This window comes from Alligator mississippiensis, chromosome 7 (assembly GCF_030867095.1).
Source record: "Alligator mississippiensis isolate rAllMis1 chromosome 7, rAllMis1, whole genome shotgun sequence".
In the NCBI taxonomy this organism is placed as follows: Eukaryota; Metazoa; Chordata; order Crocodylia; family Alligatoridae; genus Alligator; species Alligator mississippiensis.
Genome location: NC_081830.1, coordinates 46,161,597 through 46,178,453, shown reverse-complemented (window position 1 = coordinate 46,178,453; position 16,857 = coordinate 46,161,597). Strand labels below are relative to the sequence as shown.

Here is a 16,857-nt window from a genome sequence, read left to right as displayed (position 1 = left end):
GAACGTTGTGCCCTAATAAGAATGAATCATTTAAAAATTATTGTTAGTAAATCAAAAAACAATGGAAAACAATTTTTTTGGCCCTGCTCTTGCACTCAAATCCATTAAGGTATAAGCGTCTGAGAACATGAAGTTCATAAAAGGATTGGATTTCAAAGAGAACAATTAAGCTCTTACGTCTTCTCCTGAGACATGTAGGAGACAAGGTAGTAAACATAAAAACTTAGTTTTAAAGAGAGGGAAGTCAGAGGGAGGAATGTTTGGAAATAACATGAACAGTTGTGGCAACAATTGTTGTGAAATAAAAACAAAACCATTCCACCAGATGTTAAAGACAGTAAAATTAGCAGAGATTAATGTACTGGATTCTGAAACAAACTAATAAATTGATAACCTGAAATATTGGCCCCTTCTCCACATTATATGTATAATGCAATTAACTGGTTAATTGCACAATTGCCTGGAGACCAGCTACACATACAAAGTAGCTATCACACAATAAAAGCTCCAACCAGCTATAAAGTTAGACCTTGAAAATGTGTACTAAATTTAGAGCTGGATGTTACTGAGCTTTAATTTGCACATGTAGTAAGGTCTCCCTGCAGCGTGGTGCACCATGCCTAGCAAAGGCTCAGAGTCCTGCAACTGAGGGGACTCTCAGCCCCAGTAGCTGCCACTCTGGGTCCTGGCAGCATGTGGACCCAGAGTCCTGCCCCGGTGACCCTCCCCCCTCCCCACCCCCCCTGCCATGATCCCAAAGCCCTAGGGCTGCCCTCTCTTATTGACTTGAGAGTCATGATTTTGAGTTATAGCAACTATTGCTTCACAACTGTGGTGTGGGTCCCAAGTCTGACATGGCCTGAACACATGGCTGGAAGAATAAAATATCTGGAGAAGCCATGTATGTCTGGTGTATTACAAAATTAACAGTATGAAAATTTCCCCAAAGAGCTCAAAATTTAAATATATTAATCAGAAGAAAAAAAAGGGAAGAATTATCTATCAAAGGAGGTATGAATACTTAAGTCCTCCCACTTCCCCTTTTGTCATGCAACTTCCTAGCTAATAAAAAACATTTAGTGATAATTAAGTTATCATGAGTTCTCTCTTCCCCCTACTCATGCAGTGCAAAATTACAGAGCTTGTGTCATATACTACTCAGGCAGATCTACCTCTGATTACAGCTTGTTGAATGTTTGGGCAAGATTTCTACTCTTTTGTAAGAAGGTCTTTAGCCACAAAACCTAGCCAAGCAATTGATCCTTTGGCATGTTTAGGTGGAAACTGCCCAAGCTATTTATTATTTTCTTAAGTCATTTAATCAAATATTAGTAAATCAATCTAAGTAAAGAAATAAAAATTATAAACATGCCCTAGAGATGGCTGCAACATGCACCCATATGAATCACCAGCAGTAAACCTGGAGAGTTATTTTAGCAATAAGTCAAAAAGTACATATTGCCATTAAACACTGTGCATACTGTTACTGTACTACTTCATCTCACTTTACTAAAATGCACAAAAATTATGTTAAGCAAAGAAGTGTTGTATCAGAGACTGTGCTATGGTAACTAAGAAAGATAACATTGATGTTGAAGCCGAGTCAAAATACACCTTGTAACATTGAAGACAAAGCTGAGCCAAGAGTTAAAATCCAGCCCTAGAGAAGAGTAGCTCAAGAATCTAAGACTACAAGGCTGAGTCTTATGCATAGTTTTGGATATCTCTTTGCTTCCTCAGGAAGAATGGCTGCATATGAAAAACATGAGAAATTAATGGGATTCTTCAATGCTCTTCACACCAAAAAATGTCAACAAGCTATATATTTACATAATTGTAAATAGAGTCTGCTCAGAATTGAGCACAAGAACTATTCACACTCAGTAATAAATCACATTAAATGACTTGGATGACTTGAACTAAGACAAATCACGAGTCAGAGTAATTGTACTGAACTTCGAATTTGATGGAATGTTGACAAACGTCCAATTCTGCAACAAAGTCTGAAAATATTGACAGACATTTCCAAACAGCTATAGAGATGGTCTTGGTCAAAATATTCAGACAATTAAAATTTGGGCTAATGTTTTCAAATTTACAAATTAATTTAAAAACAATCCTGACATTTATTCTAGCAAGCTCTGGATGAGGGCTTATCCCAACAGTATCTCAGACATCTGGACCTCTTTCATCCAAGCGCTGGGAAGGAAACCTATAGAGCCAAATCATCAATCAAGGCTAATGCTGCACATCCCACATATAGCCCTTCACCAGAAGGTAACTGAAAGAAAATTTAGCAAAATGCAGCAATGGACAAACAGAAAGCTTCTATGGATTCGCAGCAGTCTCATTTTTATTGACTACTGCAGTAGTGCCCTTTTAGTACAGTCCCTTAGACAGCAGACAGGAATCTGAGCTTTTTGAAACCTTGTAGCTGGTAATGGAACCCTCCTAATCTTCCCTTAGCCTCTCTCAGGGAGAACTTGTAATATGTAAGTAGAGGACTTTAATGAGTCACTTTCCTCATAGGGGGAGATCAACACCAGAACTGCCTGAATAATGGGCTAACAGAAACTAGCACTAACGTACACCAGCACAGAATTTGTCCTTTTTAGCATGTCATAACAGAAAATGAAGCCCCACCTCTTTCCTCAGTCTCAAGGAAGTCCAGACCATTTGGTCTTCGGAAGCAAAAAAGAAAAAAAAAAATTGCAACAAAAACTCTCAAGTTAACTTCAACAACAACATGTATTCCATTCATTTCTAAATGCTGAAAATTCTAAAAAACTGCTCAGGCTATGCCTAAACCTATAATAAAAATCAAATCAAAAGTTGTTATTTGGTATTTGGAACCTGACACAGATTACTGTTGTAATTTTACAGCTTTCTAGTGGCAGGTTAAAGACAACTGTTTAACAGAAAAAAAATGACATTTGGCTTTCAAAGCCTCTGGTTTGAACTATCAAGTGCATTAATTCTATTGCAAACATTCTAAGCCTACCAGACTTTGACTATTGTTCTTGAATTATCCAAGAGCTTTGAATTAGTACACTGGAGACCTCCCTGGGGTTCAAAGATCATTGATTCTACCTAGACCTATCTTGAGCACAGTGATCAATAGGAAACATAATTGGAAGATTTCAAAGAAATGCTGAAGTACAATGGTGTAAAAGCATACAGAATATCAAAGCACCAAAAAATGTAAGTTCTCTATCTCCAATTGGAGAAGAATTATGTAAAAGGCTCACTTTTCACTCTGAACATTTCCTTCATTTGTAGCTGGGAATTCCCCACTGCCTGCTATTTGGAGAGAAAAGTATTATATAAATAGGTAAGAATATAAACACTGAAGCTTTCAAAGCACTAAGACATAGATCCTAATTCATTTATACTTAAAAAAAACAACATTTGGATGCTTATCTTGCTGGGATCCTTTGACCTTAGCTGACTTCCTGCTCCTGAGGCAGGGGCTGGACTCGATGATCTGAGGTCCCTTCCAGCCCGAATGTCTATGAAATGTATACTGCTGCAAATACAGAACTCCATTTCCCCCCTGGATTTAGACTAGTGTAAATGTATTAAAAATCTTGTCCCCAAGCCCTGTTTTGTTGACATCCAGATTTAGAAATATAACATTTCATGATAGTAGTATTAAAAACAAGGGTGTAACAACTCTGCAAAGTAAATGATTCCTAGAGAACCATGAAATACTTCTAATGGCAATTCTAGCTTTCCTACAAATTAGTGACTAAAACTATTTTTTTCCCCTTGTAGAAACTGTAAACTAATGATGCCTGCTATGGGGGGGAGGGGTTGGGAAAGGATTCAAAGAATTTCTTGACAGAACCAGATACATTGCAAAGACGCTAAGCTGATTTTAAATGGGGGAGGAGGGGTGGGTGGTTGGGCAGAGCAAGTGAAGAGGGAGGAAATGGGGTGTGGGGAAAAGGTTAGATTGAATGGCTAAGTACAGACATTCAAAAAGTCTGAGCCTGAATTGATTTAACCTTTGCAGATTAGTCTAACCTGAGTAGATTAAGCTGGCAAGTGAGTGACTAGACATTCACTTTTGATTCCAGAAACACAGCCTCATGCCTGCAGTGGCTCAGGCCAGAAGCTGGGGGGTGGAGAGGGGGAGGCGCACTTGAGCAAGCCTTCCCTTCCCTTCCACAGTGTCAGGACTGGAGGTAAGTAGAGCCAAGGGAAGGGGCATGGCCAGGCCCCTGCAGACCTGAGTATGATTGGGGAAGGGTTTAAACCCCCACCCTGGGTTGTAGGGACCCGAGCTGGGGCATGCCTGAAGGGGAAGGGAGGAAGCAGCCCTTGCCAGGCTTTTGGGGGGTGGGGGGGGAAGGAGCATGGCCAGACCCTGGCCTCCCACCAAATGCTGGCTTGGCATGGCCTCCTAAGGCAAGGAGGGCAGAGAGGGAATTTATTCCCCCTTCACTCCACTCTTCCCCCAGCAGCTCCTGTCAGGGTCCCTCCTACCTCACTGCTCCAAGGGTGGGAGCATGGCCAGATGCCAGCCAGCTTGGCCCCATAAAGCAAAGGGAGCAGGGAGGGGATTTATTCCCCACTTCATCCCTATCCCACTGTGGGACCACAGCCAGGATTTGCCAGCCCCAGCTATCAGCTCCACTGCTTGCCCCTGGCCAGGCAGACCCTGGTAGGGGTTCCCCAGAGGCAAAGGGGAAGAAAAGGGGATTAAACCCCCTCCCTGCTCCCATGCTGGCTGGCCACACCCCTACCCCTGCCCCTGGAGCAGTGACAGAGGAGGGACTCTGACAGGGGCAGCAGCCCCTGTTATTGTCCTGGGAAACACAAGCCTCTTCCCAGTGGAGGGGCTGCATCACAGGTGGGAGCAGGGTGAGCAGAGCTGCTGCAGCCTGCACTGGACAAGCAGCAACAGTGCTTGAGGGGGCGTGGGAGGCTACAGCCACCCTAGAATTTGGCTTAGCCCCCATAGCCACCCCTCCAACACAAGCTGCTGCACTTCTGCTCCACTCTTGCCCACAGCGCAGCCCCCACACTGACAGGTTGTGCCCGTGTTCCTGCATCCAGCCTGACAGCACCTCACAGATGTGGGCATTGAAATGCCTGGCCTGCTCAAACTGGCACTGCATCCCCACCTCACCCCACAGTGCCACAAGGTCGCCAATCTCCTCCTTGTACCAGGTGAGGCCCCAGGTGGAGGGCACAGGCCTGGGCATTGGCAAGGAGGACACCATCCAGGATCCCTTACTGGCTCTCTGGGCTCCCGCACAGCTGTCAAGGTGCTGCTGGGCCTGGGCAGCTGCCTGCAGCTCCCAGTGCAGGTACACGGTACAGGAATGGCAGCCACATAGCAGAGGCAATGCCCCGCAGCACCTACAGGCTCAGGACAGTCTGCAGGGGATGCTCTGCAGACAAGTGGAGCTGGCCCTGCTGGCCAGAAGCTGCCTGCAGCTGGGTCTGAGGTCTGACAAGTCTGGCCAGAGGCTGCAGCAGCCTGCAGTATAGTCCTGGCAGCCATGCGGCGCAGTGGTGCCAGGCAGCAGTGCTAGGGTGCAGACATGCTGGCCCAACTAGGCTGGGGCCTGCCCAGGCAGATACGGGGTCCTGGAGTGCTCTCAGGCTCCGTGCATGTGTGCCCCAGGGCTCAAAATGCCTGCAGGTTTTTAAAGCCTGAGGCAGGGGCTGCCATGGAGGCAAGCCCAGCCCCGGGGCAGGAGAGGTTCCTAGTCCAGAGCCCTGGGGATAGCTTGAGGCTGGCCCCTTATATGCAGGGCAGACCCAGGAGCAAATCTGCTCCAGGGTCATGTCTACACATTTGTTACTTTGCAGTAACTAATCCCACACAAATCTGCAGGTAGCAAATTTACACACGATTAAGGGTTTTTACTGCACAGCAAGTCAGCGTACATGTAGACATGCACGCTTACTGCACAGTAAACTAGGCTATTGCACATTTAGGCATCTTGTGTAGATGCACCCCTTGTGTGAAACAGACACAAAAGGTCTGAAAAGGGAAGAATAGTATACTTAAGTTTTTTAGGTTTATAACTAAAAGGGAAAACACTGCTACTATGAAGAGAAAACAATTAAACTTCTTCCTCGTGAACATGATACAAGGCATTTCATAGGGCCTGGATGCTCTTTTTTCTGGCTCCATGACAAAAGGCAAAAAAGCTTTTACTCAGATGCGTACTTAAGAACAAGTATGCTTTTACATAAGGATAAACAAAGCATGTTCATCATCAGCTACAACAAAAAAAACAGGATACAAAAGCTGTGCAGTGCAGAGCAGAGCAGTTTCAAGTCCCAGATAAATAGAGCTTGCTACAGAAATCCTAATAGAGGGAAAGACATGTTTTTCAAGCTAAAATACCCTTCAGAAATAAATGTTAGGACTTTGTTCCATTGTTCATGTTAAACAGTGAATAGCAACTAAAAGCACATTCAGTTGCAGGAATCTAGTGCTTTAGGGTGTTGCTTACTTTACTGGAGTGACTTTTTTCCCTTTGATTCCATAGATGACAGATTACACCAGATAAAAATATGCAACAAGGAATTATTTCTTTGTAGCATGAAATAAAAATGTCTGATAGAAGATCTGTTTCTGCGTAGTTTGTTCTGGACAATAATGCATTGATTCAGCAAACCACATGCTTAAGTCTCATTGACCGAAATGGTATTTAAGTATACTCAAGGCTGCTTAATGGATCAGTGCAATTTTAGCACATGGTCAAAGACATGAACAAATCAGCATTAAAAATGTTTGGTAGCAAAAAGAACTGGCCCACTGACATCACAGGAAGATGTAAGAAGAAACACTGGCATCCCATGCCTAAGGGAATACAAGAAGGATGTGGAGACAGCTCACATAGGGTATCTGGCTGGCAAATTAAAAAGCTCAGTGTTCACTACTGTAGCTCCCAGATATTCAGCTGAAATTTTAAGTGTGCAAAAATGAAATATTCTAGCATGAATTAGTTGCTGTCTAATAAAGAAACATTCCTAACACCACTGTGCATTCTTTACACAGACAGGATAAGGTCCCACAAAGAGAGTAACTGGAAAGATAAGGTGTAAGGGAAAAAAAAAAAAAGTCCATGAGAAAGAGTGGACACCATTAGCTGACACATCCAGGCCAGAAAAAGATTATGATTTTGTACCATGGTCTATATAAAAACAATCAAAATTCTACTGTCCAAAAACAATTGAGAAAGAGCACTTTCCTCCTATAAATATGTATAGAAACAGTTTAGCTTGTGGTTTTGCTCATGGTATTCATACAGCAAGTGAATGATTTTAGCCAATTTCAGCAGATCAAAATTTTACCTTCAGAAGAGGAAAATGTAGCATTTAGAGAAAATACAAGTAAGTTTTCAAGAGTTCAGCTCCCATCAGGGTCCCCTGGTTTCTGAAAATGCCCATGATATTGGATGCAGGGTTCTTTTGAAAGTCTTAAACACCAATCACCTGAAAAATCTGGTGACATGTCACCCTTCCCCCACCTTCCTCAAGTTTGGTCATTCACATCTTAAATCCACCCCAATATAGCGGTCCATGCGCACCTATAAAGGGACCTTCCTGAGAAACCTACTGGATATTACTCTTCTTAATAAAAGTGGATTTTTTAGCATTGAGAATATGCCTAAAATACATAATACATCAAATACATTCTGAAATTCTACATTTCTAACCATTCTGAAATGTAAGAAACTTTTTAAGTTACAAATTTATTTAGGGTCAGCCTCAACAACCCTGAGCTACCTTTCCCCATCTATCTCATACCTTGTACTCCCCATCAAAGGCTACTGCCTCTTTATTTTTTATATTAACATTAAGATGCATCTCTAGTTTCCTTGTAGTACTCTTCCTGTTGAAACCAGTCTCTGCCAACAGGCAGTAGAGAGGGGAAGTGGAGTGCAATAGGGTTAGAAAACAGGAACATGGGTTAGCTCCAAGCACACATACACATTACAGAAAAGGGAGGGATAGGAGGTGAGCAGTGAAAGGATATGATATAGCTTCCAGTGCTGAAATGCACTGCTTCAGGGAGGCTAAATTTAGGCTTATACAATATAGGTCAGATTGACTCAAACTGTCAGGATAGTTATAGCCTACAGCAAAATAAAATAAAAAGATTTGTTACAAGATGAGAAGAGATTTAAGATTAGTGGTTAAAAAATCCAGAACGTATTGAATTTTAGAAAGATATTTGTTTTTACTATAAGTATATCAAGCATTATAAAATACTTAGGGAAAAAGGAAAAAAAATAATAACCTAGAGGTATTATTTATTGTCTTTGAAACTGTAAACATATAACATCTATATATTTTCTAACAAACATATTTTATTTAGCCATTAATGTCACTTTATGGCTTTTCTCTCTTTCTTTCTGATAGCTTATAATGTCAAGCTATTTAACTGTGACAGCTGGCGAGAAATCAGCTTTGAGTTTTCTCATTAAAAGTAATGCTGTGTTAGTAGCCAAATACTTGAAAATGTGAAATGTTAAAATTTAATGATGTGGAAAAGACTTATTCTAACTTTCCAAATTTTAAACTACTTTGCCAAAGTTTGAGAGAAACACAAGTTTGCTACTTTTTGAAGCTGAGCAGTTGTTTTAAAATGTCAAAAGCTTCACTAATGTTTTAGTAAGTTGCAAGACAGGAAAAAAAAAATCAAGGCATAGTGATTTAGAGATGTTTACTAGGGAGCTTTGAAGCTATGGTAAAAAGTTAGCTAGCAACCTGTTAAAACAGCATTTTTCTCCGCATTATATGTTTTAGTTTCTAACAATATCTGGTCTTATAGTTGCATTACATTTAAATTATTCAAGCATTGCTTATGCAGTTCACACCCAGAAGTATTTTGTACTAACTTCCCCATTTTGATACAGTTTGTATGGAAAATGTTACAAAAATGAAGCGCTGTCATGATTTTGCCGACTGGCACATGGCTCCACTAAGTTCAATGGACAGTTGATTCAGCCAGATTCCAAATTTAACCCAGGGAGTCAAGTTTTGCCTCATTCCCATGGACGTGAGATCAGTCTGGTACAAAGTAAGCATTCCTAAATTTGTACCACTACTAACCTAAAAACAATATTTTTTTCTGATGTTCACATGCATTTATTTTCTGACATCTGCTCACTCAAAACACCATCAAGACATGCAAGGCTTTGCTCCCAGTTACTGTAAAACAAATAACTTCCTCAACCAATTCCTGCTGAAATCAGTGTTGAAATCTTAGGGCAGAATTTGTCCCAGTAAATAGTAAATTCATTGTTTTTTATGTGAGCAACAGGAAGCTAAAAATGAACCTGCACAGGAGCTCCAATGTCTCAAGGGCTAGGGACAGAAGTTACACATAAACTGATTTAAGTGATCAGAAACTGGTTTAAACCTGTAACAGAACAGAAGCTCAGTGCACATAAACTAGTTTCAAAATGGCTGAAACTGATTTAAGATAAACCTGGTTGAATGTAATATCAGACAACTGATTTGGGTCAAACCAGTTTATGAAATTTCTGTCCCAGACCCCTTCCTGGTTCAAGTTAAATCACAGTCCCCCAGCATCCCACCATGCTTTCCAGACCTGGGCTGGGCTGGGTTGTACTGTACTGTCTGCTCCAGTAAACAGGCAAACCCCAGCTGGTGTCTGGGGCCAGAGGGAGGGGTTAAACCCATATTCTCCTGAGTATAAGGCTGCCCTGCTGCTAAACTTACTGCTGGCTGCAGTTGTGGGCTACAAATCCCATAAGCACCTGGAAGCAGGAAGAGGAAGTGATGAGCAACACTGAAGAGTCCTGTTGCTGTGATTCTGGAGCACAAATCTCAGAGGCCTCAGGGGCAGCAGGAAGAGGAAGCAAAAAGACAGCCTATGCTGATTACGTGCCAGAGAGCTGTGCTTTAGCAGCCCCCTGCTTCAGGCTTAAGCCACTGCAGGCATGTGGCAGCATTTCCAGAGTCAAAAGTAAATGCATGCCCAGCTTTTTCTCAGATTAATCTCTGTAGCTTAAACTAACCTGGAATTATGAATTGATTCAGCCTTGGGCTTTTTGACTGTCTGTACTTAGGCAATAAGAACAATCAACTAGCTAGAAAATTACAGGAGAACAAACATTCTGAAAAAGAAACATTATAGCAGAAGTTTAAACAGCAAAAAGGTTAACAGAGGCTTTCCAGAATTTGAACTTTCAAAATTCCTGCAACTTCCAATGTACAGAGTTAAACCCTGATATTTTTTTTTTCCTCTCCTACCTCCCATACTTCTTCCACAGAAGCAGCTATAAAGCTCCTACAGTGCTTTCCCTCTGAAAGCATTTTACAAATAAAATCAGTATCAATGAAGAAACTAACATTGTTTTGAATGCTGCCTGTTCTGCCTAATTATTCATACTGTAGTTACCGCAAGCAAAGATACCCTAGTAGCTTCTACAGTCACAATCTCTGTCAAGATTTTGTCAATTCTTGCTCCAGGTATACATTAGTTAACTGTTCTTTACATAGGTGAAATAATTTATTGGGATGCCAGTAGATAGGGAAGGCAACATAATGACCAACAGAGACCAGGATCTACTAATTTTCCAGTTTGAGCATCTGATGCAGCAATTTTCATCTAAAGAAACTTGAGTGGGGTTAATTAGTTCAATTGTGTCCCACCAGTTGAAATACATCTCATTCAGTGTTGTCTTCAAATCTTTGCATAAAAGCAGCTACATAACTGAGAAAGCAGGAAAGAAAGTAACTAATATTTTTTTTCCATTTATTTCAAACCACTGGGCATGTGCTAAAATAGCATATTGTCACACTGCATCAAGCACACGCAGCAGACCAATGATTATTAAAATCAGGGGCAGGGGCTTATTAAAAATCAAGAGAGAATTTAGGCAAAACACATCTACTTTCAACTTCTGAGGTTAATTTGTAATGTTTGGAATATTTTTACTTACTCTTTAGTGACTCAGTGCTCACTCCAAAGTGACCTAGGTGTTTGTCAACAACCAGAGCTATACTGTAAGCATTTTGTATATTTGTCCATGCTTTTTAAATCCTACTCTGTTAGATTTTATTGAGAAAACTTTTAACATTTCAAAGATATATTTATTGAAGTTCAACATAATCCAAATGATAACTAAAACTCTATTTCAAAATAGATAGCAAACTGTTTGGCTGTAATTAATTGGTTTGGTTATTAAAATTGATTCCTTTTTATTGGAAGGTTCCTAAATGTAAAATGAGCTTGACAGCTGGCCAAATGGGATGGGAGAAATTGACCATTAAAAGAGTCTCCAAGACCAAAAACTTTTCTGTGGGGCCACGTATTAAACCCCATCATGCCTTATTGCTGGTGCAGGAGGAGTCTGATCCTACGCTCCCCCTGCACTGGCAAGCTCCTGCAGCTGGAAGCCCCATACAGTTTAACTGAGGAGCTCCCAACTGCTGGAGGATGGAGGATCACCACTGCTGACATCTCCCCACACTCAGGAGTGTGGGAAACCACCAGGGTCAAAGGATTGCCTCAAGGGTGATCCCCATCTCCTCACCCACCCACCCTCACCCCAGGGCTGTAGTAAACCCCAGGGGTTAAAGGGTCACCGTGATCCTCTGGTCCCAGGGGTTTCCCACATCTCCAGAGCCCTGGGGAATCACAGTCATGATCTCAAGTGTCCAGGGATTTCCCACACCCCTAAAACCTGGGGATCATGGGAGCTACAATCCCCAGAATTCAGGGGTTTTTCACACCAGGGTCCAGGGGTTTTCTGGGGATTCCCAGGGCTTGGGAGTATAGGAAATACCTGGACCCTAGGGCTCATGGCTCCTGCAATCCCTAGGGCTCACAGGTTTTATGCTGGGCATGGTGCACCTCCCAGCTGCAAGTGAGACCCTTCTATATGTTGAAATTAAAGCTTGATAGCAAGATGCTATAAAGTTAGTACACTTTCAAGGTCTAACTTTATAGATGGTTGGAGCTTTTTATGATGTGATAGCTACTATGATCTACAGGTAATTGTGTAGTTAACCAGTTAATCTTGTGTGAACCAGTTATATATTATACACATTCAGTGACCAGAAAATAAAATGCCTAATGCAGTTTGAAGGCATTTTCTGCCTCTTCCTTCTTTGTTTAGATGCAGCTTATAACGTGCTTTGCATGACTATGGGCAATGACATATAATTCTTGTAACCAGAATTTGACTTTTTATGCAATACTTGGCCTACTTTGGGGCCATAGATCTTGCCCAATTTGACTTTTCTTTGGTCAGTTGACCAAATGAGTAGAGCATACAACCAGTGAAACTGACCCTGACCTCTCTCTTTTCTGACCACATCTGCTATTTATTAATCTTTGCTTTATCTAGAACAGGTTTCTTTTTGGTTTGGCTCCTGTGCCACACCAGAATACAGACAATAAGCAGTATCTTTGCTTAGAGCAGGTGCACCATTTGGCATACCCTCCAGCACCTGGTAGCACACCAGTGCACCCAAACCAATCTCATACTTCCACTCAAGGTCAACACCCAATACTCAAAGCTTCAGAGAAAGGGGGGGTGCAGTGGAGGGGCAGGCAAGGGACATCACTCAGAAACCAAATGATGTATTAAAGTGTGTGTGTGTGTGTGTGTGTGTGTGTGTGTGCACGCGCATCTAACCTACACAATCATATTTTTTTTTCAATCCCCACTCATGAGCATACTAACATACACACAGCTACATAGCCCATGCTCTGATTATTACTCCAAAATCATATACACACTATGACACAATGCCTTCCTCAAAATTATGAAGCTTCACCTTGAAAAAATACAAGTTCCCAGTCCCCAGTTCATTGTTTGGGGACTGTTCCAGAACTTAAGGCCTCTAATGGTTAGAACCATCTAATTAATATAGTCTTTGTAAACATTTATACCCATTTTCTTGTATCAATACTGTCCTTTAATTTAAGTAGCTCTACTCTTTGGCTATTATGCATAGCATATTTTTTTTTTTTTTTATAAAGAATAACCATATTCCCCCTCAACCTTTATTGTGCAAAGATAAACAAGCCAAGCTTTTATAATCTGCTCTCATAAAATAGGTTCTGTATTCCTCTAATCACCTAGGGTATCTTTATACGTGGTCCAGGGCGGGAGGGGGTGGGGGCTTTAAGTTAGAGCACCTTTTGGGAGCCACTCTAATTAAAGTACACGTGTAGATGGTGACACTGTACTGCAAAGCTAATTAATCTATTCCATAGTAAAGCACACATGTAGATGCACCCATGTTTGTTATGCTTTTATCCATATTCAGTGAATTAATGTATATAGTTAGTAATAAAAATACATATTTACAGTAGGTAATTCCATATCTAGTAGCGCTTCTGACAGCACATATTTGGGACATAAATGAATACCTTAGTGGAGGCTGATATTAAGCAGTATGACTGAAGGAAAGGGCAAAAACAGGTTAATATCCATGAACCTGAAGCCTGCTCATGAGCTCAAGTTTCTTCCCTCCATGCTCCCATTTTTCAAATACTTGATTTAAAAAATGTAATCAATAGCACCAGAGACATAACAATATTTTTAACTTTCATATTTATATTTTGTATTTATAAGTATGCTGGGAATGTTGAAGTAGTGTGAAATGACCTTTGAAAAGATGTTATTCTGAACTCTTGTATGTATGGGTTCCACAAGATTCTAGATTTAAAAGAGGTTCTGAGAAAAATGTCATAAAGGACATATTTGAACTGGTACAGGCGTCACTAAAAGTCAGCCTTGATATACGTGTTCTGCAAAAGATTTGCTATTATAAACTGTGTGTGGAACTCATTGTCTAGCTATTATCAGAACAAATCCCATTCTTTCGTAATGGACATCTGTTAAATCTTCCACTCTTAATGGAAAATGTTGCCTGTGGGACATGCACTTTTATGATAACGCCATTTCTTTCTTCAGTGATAAAAACTCTTCTCATTCTTATTTTAACAAACCAAATGTATTTGTTTCTGGTTTTCTTCAGGGAAAAAGAATAATAGGCTACAAAAGTATCCAAACCATTAGGGACAAGATGGTGTAATAAATGCTAATTAGACATCTAGTATTCGGCACACAATTTCTTGTCCACTGAGAGCAAGCCAAGTCATCTTGCAGTCACTACCACTGCCACTGTCAGGGCACAGATCATACTTTCAGTTAAATTAAGCAGCAAAAGCTGAGAAAAGGTTTAAAAGGTTAATTGATATTAAAAGCATTTTTTGCCTCCTCAAGTCAGTGTTAATATAAAAAGCCATTGGGGAAACAAAATGGGAAACATGATCCAGTTGACATTCCATGGAATTAATGCATTGGAGGGGAACTGACAGCCAGTATTTAGCTTTACCTGTCAGTGCACATTCAGCCTTTATTATATGAGGAAAGGAAGAATCACAGGCAACTGCAACCTGAAAGGATTTAGTCCCTCAGAAGTAACATTGGGACTCTTAATTGTACCATCTCTCCAATTGCTTTATTCCTTTAATGAGAGCTTTGGGAGCCCTGAAATTCAGGCTGTCTTTTTAGATGCCTAATTTCAGGTATTTAAACTCACTGGGACTCATATTTCAAAAGCAAGATTCATACACCTTTCCTGTTCACTGGACTTAACAACAGCAAGCACCATGTCTTGCAGAAGTGTTTTCATGAGCTGACCTCCATACATAAACTCCACTTTTGAAAGTTAACAGCAAGTGCTATAATTAGCTCATAACCATGACCATGGATGATAGCAATCAGAAGTTGTTTATTGTGTAGGCACAGTTTACAGGAGCAATTTCTCAGTTTTTCAAATTTTAAGCTTCTAGAGAGAAGCAGCAGCCTAAAAACCTAATCATTAACCCTGATGGACAACACTTAAAGATCAACATTGTTGCTCATTTGCTTTTTTTTTTTTTTTTTTTTTAGTTACTATGCCCCATAATAGCAGTACCCTATGAGGCTTTACCATCCATCAGTCATCAGGACTTCCTATTTGTGAAGATATTCATGTTACATTACAGATGCATATGATTTGATAATACAATCACCAATTAAAAAGGCACCTCTAATTCTCAATGCTCCCAGCAGTATATTTACCATTCCAGCTACATGCCTAAAATAATAAATGACTACTATTACCTCCTCTTTTCCCTCTTTCTTTGCCCAACACTCACAAACACACACTAATACTACCACCAAATGAATGCTAGTTTCATGTATTACAAATAATGCATCATTGTGCAGAAGGCCTCCGACTCTGAATGCAAATATAAAATATTATTAATTCTCGCACTAAAAGAAAAAACAAAAAAACAAAAAACAAACCTGTGGAGCATTACTGTTTAGAGAAGAAAAATATTTTCTAGAGGAAAAAAGTCATTGAAAAGGAACAGTTTATCCCACAGTTGCAGTTCTACATGGAAGAGTTGTTGTTGCTCATGTCTCTGGAGTATCTTTCTACACAGGGAAAAATGAACTTAAAATAAATCTGCAATATATTCTTAAATCAGAAATTGATTTGTCTAAGTATTAACATATCTCATTCACAGCTGGAACAACATTTTGATATTTTATTCACCTGAAACATCTTTTTTAGCTAGAATCTATTTGGGAGAACATGCATTCATGTGCACGTCTCAAAATGGCAACAGCACACTCCATAAAATCATCAAAGCAAAAGACAGAATTCACCTACCCTTCTTCCTGTGCAGACCACATTACTATGCAATTTATATATATAAGGTGATTTATTTAAATATATTAGGTACAACTGAGCATAAGGGATATTACCACTAGCTTGAATTTGGTTTCCGTATATCAAGTACTTTGCTTTACATGTTAGGCAGTTGATCATATTGCTTTTCCTTTTGCAAGAAGGGTCATTCCACAAGGTGGATTGTGGTTTTGAAAAGTTAGACCAACCTAGAGTTAAGTGATTCAAGGAAGTTCACTTTCACTAGATGTCTTGAAAATATATTCTACAATCTAATAGCCTATGGTCCAACACCCATGGTTAAAGTTAGCCAATATTTCTTTTGTTAAATTCATCCCACTATTGCTAGTTCTATCCTCGTGAGTCACTCGGAACAGTAAGAAAGAGTTCTCATGGTGCTTCCCTCTTTCAAATACTTGTAAATGATTATACCACTCTCAAAAAGAAAAGAAAGAGTACACGCCCACATGCAATTTGCTATTTTCTCTTCAATAACTCCATCGTTAATACAATTTTATTTTATCCCTCTGAAGAATCTCTTTCACAACTCTACTTCAGAACCAGAAACATCCTATAACTGCACACAATCCCTTTCTGCAGGCTACACTGTTAGTATTGTATTTCCTACTGTGTTAGTTCTATCACTGTCAGTATCTAAATCATGGGCAGACAGTTATTTGGGTGGAGGGCTGCTCAACAGGTTTTGGCAAGGTGTCGGGGACAGCATAAGTAGCCCCACCCCTTGACAGTTGCCCCTCCCCCTGGTGTCCACATTGGGACCAGAAGTCCTGCCCCCTAACCCCTGACTTGCCACCAGAAATCCCTCCCCTTGCTGCTCCACCTCACCATTCTCCTTTTGGGAGGTTGCCATCTTAGAACAGGAAAAAAAAAAATCATACACTAGAAGTCAAACACCTACAGTAATATACTTTAATTTTACTACAAAAAATATTTATCATAACTTGTGATTGAGTACTGTATATAGAAGAGATTGCATAATAACTCAAAAATAAATGGTCACTCTTATATTGCATGTGTATGGTGAGGTGTGGGGTGTGGCTGGAGGTGTATGTGTGGACGTGGTGTGGGAGGGTGTGGCGGGTATTGTGGGGTTGTGAGAGGGTATGGCTGTGTAGGGAGGCATAGGGTACGTTG

The 16,857-nt window shown here is 40.5% G+C and overlaps 1 protein-coding gene across 3 annotated transcripts in view; it reads right to left on the bottom strand.

The window, feature by feature from the left end:
- CLSTN2 (calsyntenin 2) overlaps window positions 1–16,857 on the bottom strand; it is an 846,150-nt gene that overhangs the window by 634,472 nt on the left and 194,821 nt on the right. The window lies entirely within an intron of this gene.